Here is a 6,029-nt window from a genome sequence, read left to right as displayed (position 1 = left end):
CCTTCTGCAGCTGGGCTGGATTCCCCTGGATGTGGGAGCCAAGGAACTCTTGCAACACCCCTGCAGATAACCCCACGCAGCCTGACTGCCGGGCAGGCACCGCACAGACACCCTCTCCTGTCTCCAGGGGTGACCTCAGGGGAATCAACAGACGAAGCAGGACGATGGTGATACCACCTGGTCTGTAAAGCCACCTTTGGTGCTGTCAGCCAGGCCAGTCAGGAATGCTGATGTGGCCACGAGCCCCGGGAGAGCTGGTCTGCAGGCTGGCTGTCCTCACAGCCCGTGGGACACTGCTGCTGCCTTGGGGCCGGCGCATGGCAGGCAGCCCCCTTGCCCCCTGCTCTGGGTTTGGTGGAGCTCTGGTGCTGTAGGCCTTTCTTCAGACTGCAGCCTGGAGCTGCAGCAATAAATATAAAATATCACCACTGAGAACAGAGGTATTTCTGTGTATTTTGCTTTGTTGGAAGCAGTTCCAGACAGAAGGTAGCACAGGAGTGCCAGTGTTTACCAGGGTACCGATGTTTATCGGTGTCACTGCCTTCCCTGGTGGCACTCTGTGCCTTCCAGTGTGACAGTAAAGCACAGACCATGTGAGAAAAATACACTGGAAATGCCAGGCTAAAAATGGCTTCAACTGGGAGCTGATTCTGTTTGAAATGAATCACTTGGTGATGGGTGAGGGACCTGCAGCTGGCTCCCAGGGACAGGTCCCCTGGATCTTCATCAGGTGGCTTGTCACTTACCAGCAGTCTTGCCTGGCTGAAGGTGAGGTGGTATCAAGGGTCAAGCCACACAAAAGGCACAAGTTGCTCTATAGAATGCATATTCCTGGGGCAGAACTGAATTCTTGCTGTTTGTCCCACTGGCAAGCAGCAAGGAAGGGGTCTGCTCCTGGATCTGCTCATCTTACGCTGCTCCTGTGGGCCAGCTCTCCTTGCTCAGGAGGAGGTGAACCTTGTGGCCTCTTGGGATCAGTGAGGAGATGTGGCATTTTACACTGTAAGCAACACAAAATGCCAGGCTGCTCAGAGAGTGTGTTTTCAACTGTATTTTGGGGTGGGTTTGCTTAGGTTCACCCTCCCCATGAAGCTGGTGGCTACGTCACTTGATGAGCAGATTCTTCTTGTGTTGTGGCAAACTCCATACCCCATCTCAGAAGGGACAGATGTTTGTCACTTACCCAGGCTCTCAGAACCCTCACTAGAAATTCCAGTTGTTCTCCAGAGTGCCAACAACCAACCTGACAGCATCAGCAAGTACGTTCAGGCCATGAACACTGCGTTGTACACCCTTCGCTGTGTCTCCAGGCTGTGTAGCAGGCTGTTGATACCCACTCTATACAACAATAAACCAGCTTTGTTTCCTTGCAGGAAACAGGGGATGTGGGAAAAGCTTTTCTACAGTGAAAACCGTCTCAGATCCACCAGCTCCTGCTTATAACGCGTGGCCAGTTCTTTGGCAGAAAGGGAAACTCTGCGTGGAGGAGTGGTTTGGTCATATCTGTGCCTGGGCTCATACAAGGAGTTTCTTAACAGGTTATTATTGTCTTCTAGGAGCTTTCTCAGGCTGTTGAATGAAGCACTGTGGTGTCAGCCAGTGGTATGCTGACACTGAGGTGACTGGCTATTGCAAATGTATATTTAAGAGTCAGGTTTGATTTCATCCTCTTTGTGCTGCAAACGGTGCAGGTTGTAGTTCACATCACACTGAGTCCTCCTGCAGATCCCAGCCAATGGGTTCATGAGAACAGGAGGGTAAATTCAGTGGAACATCCGTGGCTGTGGTGACAGATCAATTAAAAATAGCCTTCCTTTGTTGGTTTTTAATTTAAACTCCCTGGCACCTAAAGAAGGAACGGTCTGGGGTCTGCACAGCCTGGAGGGCTTGGGATCTCACAGTTGCTGGGATCTGGAGGGGACCTGCCAGCCATGAGCTCACTCTGCACCATCAGTGCTTAAAATAATGGTTCTGAAGCTCCTTTTAGTCTCCCCAGTGAAAAGTTTCCCTGCAGAAAGACTGCCCTGGGCACGCTGCTCAGAAAGGGGGGGAGCTGGATTCCCACTGAGCTTCACTCTGGGTTAACTGGAAGCAGAAGTGTCTGTGCTCCTTATCCCAGGTGTGACTGGTCTGGGCACTGCCCTGTGCCCAGGGCGAGGTGCTGGTGTTTGGGGAGGGGGCTGATGGGGCTGTTGTGGCACAGCTCACCCAGCCCTCTGACCTGGCTCCAGGCAGTTCCAGGGTTTAGCAAGCAGGAGGTTTATTTGCTCTCTGTCTGCCAGGTTCGTGCCCCTGTGAGCACGGAAATGCCATCACTTGGGTGCTGCACTGAGTGGCCTGTAAATACCACCCAAAAACGTGAGTCATGCCTCCTGGGGAGGACTGAGAGCCCTGGCTGGGGCTGCAGGGAGGGGAGGGAAGGGGAGAGCACGCAGCTCCTGGGGCTTTGTGTCAGGTGTGGTGCTGACTCAGGCTAGACACTGCCAAACCTTAGGATGTTCCTGACCAACACACAGATTAACCAGCAACAACAGAACCCCAGACAGCGGCTGTCTGCTGCACCACGCCAGGTCACTGGGCATCCTGGTCAGGGTGAGGACCCAGCTGGGAGCTGTGGGGCTTGGGAGCAGCACCAGGGTAGCACCTTGTGCAGTGATGACCGTGGGGAGGCTGCTGACAGCCACTGCCTTTGGCTGTCAGGCTTTGGGTAGCCTGACATTTGCACAGGGACCCACCCTGGCAGGTACCACGCTCCCTCGTTAAAAGATTGACATCTGTTAATGAATTGATTGCATTTAAACGAAGCCTGCTCGCCACTGGGGCTGATAAAAGAGATTAATTACTATTGCAAAATCACATCATCCTCCAGGAGGCCCTGGGTGGAGGGAAGGAGCACAGCCACTCACCCGGCCCTGGTGCTCATGGGGTGGGGTGAGGGTGGGGTGCTCACCCCTGGCTTGCCCCAGCCACATGACCCCCCTCACAGCCCCCTCCTCTCTCCATGCAAAGGCCTGGCTTTGCTTTTAGCTGGGCTTACGGGGAGTGGACAAAGTGGGGGCCATTCCTCATGTCCTCTTTGCCTCTCGGGTGGCTGGAGAGAGGGGAGACCCTGGGGAAGGCGGGTGGGATTCCTGTCCTGGTGGCTGACTTCACTGACCTGAAACGCTGCTCGCATGGCAGAGCTGTTAGAAGGTGCTCCTCATGTTTTGTTTATCCCCATGGTCAGTAGCAGCCTCACAGAAGCTACAGTTACAGGTAATTCACTTGCTCTCCCTTAAAGCAAGTACCTAAAGCCTGAGATCTTGGACAAACAGGCTGTGTTCCACCCGCAGAGCCGAGTGTGGAGTCCAGGTCTGCTCTGCTCCTGCCAAGGGATGTGCTGCACAGAAAGCACACCCAGGGTCTTGCTTCACTTGAGGAGGGAGCCGAGGCTCTTTTTTGGTAAGAAATATCTGGGCTGTTACAAGCTTTACTCCCAGGCAGAGAGGGTAACTGTGGGCTGGTTCGTAGTCGCAGCGAGAGCGCAGTAGGGTGATGGCTGTGAGAGTCAGGCAGAGCTCTCAAATTCCCAATCTGCTGATCACTACAGGGACAAGAGTGATTTACTTCATTTCTTTAGTGGTGTGGCCTGTACTGGGCCTGCCCCTGTAAGGGAACAGTGGAAGGGGAGTGCTGGTGGCTCCTGGGGGAGATGCTGCACGTCCTGCCTGGCCGGGTCACAGAGCTGCCTCTGGACCCCAACGCTTTGTTCCCTGTGTGGTGACAGAGGCTGGGCAGAGGCAGATGTTTCTGTGACTGAAATTAAAGAAGAAAGCTAAAGTTGTGACGGGGGGGGGGGCCTGGCCTCCTGGGCCGTTTCAGCATTAGGAAATCCATCCCTCCATTAACGTCCTGCGGCAGTTTCCCCATGGAAAGCCCTGTATAAATGCCAGCTGTGATCCAGTGGCCAGCAGCTGAGCATGAAACACGTTTCACACAGGGGTTGGGATAAGAAGTTCCATAACATTTGGCAGAATGGCTTATGCATTCCCAGGAATTGTACACAAAATCCATGCACAGTGCCCACTGGCTGGGGACCACGCACGGGATTCTTTCAGTCCAGCTCCTACCTCAGCAGATACCCACGCTGCTGGAGCAGCCAGGGCACACGTGTGAATGGGACTCGTGACAAGGGGACACACGCTACCCAACCAGCTCGAGTGGGAAACACGAAGTCCCAGTGGCCACTTCCAGTGGAACAGGAGAGCCCCGAGCTGGTCCTGCCCGGCGCAGGGGAGGTGTGAGGGATGCTGCGGCTGCCGACGGGCAGCGTGAGGTGGTGCTTCTGCCTTTGTTCCCCTGCCCTGCGTGTGGTGGTATTAGCCCCCCAACACAGCCCCCCCAGCCCTCCACAGCCCCCCCCCCCAGCCCTCCTATAGCCTCCCCACCAGCCCCACACAGCCCCCCTTCCTCCACACAGCCCCCCCAGCCCCTCCATAGCTCTCACACACACACAGAGCCCCCTGACAGCCCCCCAGCCTCCCCATAGCCCCCCACACAGCCCCCACACACAGAGACAGAGCCCCCCCCCAATCCCCCTTCCCCGCTCCCGCCCCCCCAGCCCCGGTCTCGGTGCCCGTCGCTCCCGCCGGGTGCCGCGGCCGAGGCGGGACCCGCTGGCGCCACCTGGTGCCCCGGCAGCCGCCGCTCGGGCCCGCGGGAGCCGGAGCGGAGCGACGGGACGGGATGGGACGGGATGGGATGGGATGGGACGGGATGGGATGGGATGGGACGGGACGGGATGGGACGGGACGGGACGGGACGGGATGGGATGGGACGGGACGGGACGGGACGGGACGGGACGGGATGGGACGGGACGGGGTGGGACGGGATGGGGTGGGATGGGATGGGATGGGACGGGACGGGACGGGACGGGACGGGACGGGACGGGATGGGATGGGACGGGACGGGACGGGACGGGATGGGATGGGACGGGACGGGACGGGGTGGGACGGGATGGGGTGGGATGGGATGGGACGGGACGGGACGGGACGGGACGGGACGGGACGGGATGGGATGGGACGGGACGGGATGGGATGGGACGGGACGGGACGGGGTGGGACGGGATGGGGTGGGATGGGATGGGATGGGATGGGACGGGACGGGACGGGACGGGATGGGACGGGACGGGACGGGACGGGACGGGACGGGATGGGATGGGATGGGATGGGATGCTGAGCGCCGGGACCGAGCCCGCTGGGCCCGGCTCTGCAGCAGCCGGCGCAGCCCCTCATCCGTGTGCAGCTGTTCCTGGGAACCGCCAAGCCGAGCGCGGGGATCTCTCGGGGATCTGATCAATGGGTATCAATATCTGAATGGTGGGACACAGGGGGCCATGGGCAGCCTCTGCTCAGTGTCTGTGGGGACAGGACAAGGGGTGATGGGCTCAAGTTGGAGCACAGAGAGTTCCCCCCCAATCTGGGGAAGAACTTCTTCCCAGTGAGGGTGAGGGAGCCCTGGGACAGGCTGCCCAGGGGGTGTGGAGTCTCCTTCTCCGGAGAGATTCCAGCCCCGTCTGGACACCGACCTGTGTGCCCTGTCCTAGGGACCCTGCTTGGGCAGGGGGTTGGACCCCATGAGCTCTGGGGGTCCCTCCCAGCCCCTACAATTCACTCTCTCATGCTGAAAACATCCCCACAAAGGGCAGGAAGATGGCAGGGGACAAGCAGCTTCTCGGTGGCTCGTGGTGCTTCAACACCACCATGACCAGAACTGCCACGAGACTCATCAGCCCCCCTGGGGTTTGGGTCAAGTGGGGAGTGAAACTCACGCTGGTGATGCAGCTGGGGCTGTGGGTGTCATGGGCTGCATCCTTACCCAGTGAGCATCCCTGCGGGGTTCTGCTGCTGGGTCCCTCCACGGGGCAGCGATCCTGGTGACCATTCATCCCTGGCCCTGCGCTGCAATTACTGCTGTGGTCTTGAGTAACACTAATCACCAGGTCCTGGGCCCTTTCCTCACGGGCAGGGGATGTCACCAGCCAGCCCTGG

The sequence above is a fragment of the Gallinula chloropus genome (genome assembly GCF_964237585.1).
Source record: "Gallinula chloropus genome assembly, chromosome: 8".
Classification (NCBI taxonomy): Eukaryota; Metazoa; Chordata; class Aves; order Gruiformes; family Rallidae; genus Gallinula; species Gallinula chloropus.
This window is presented reverse-complemented; position numbering follows the sequence as displayed.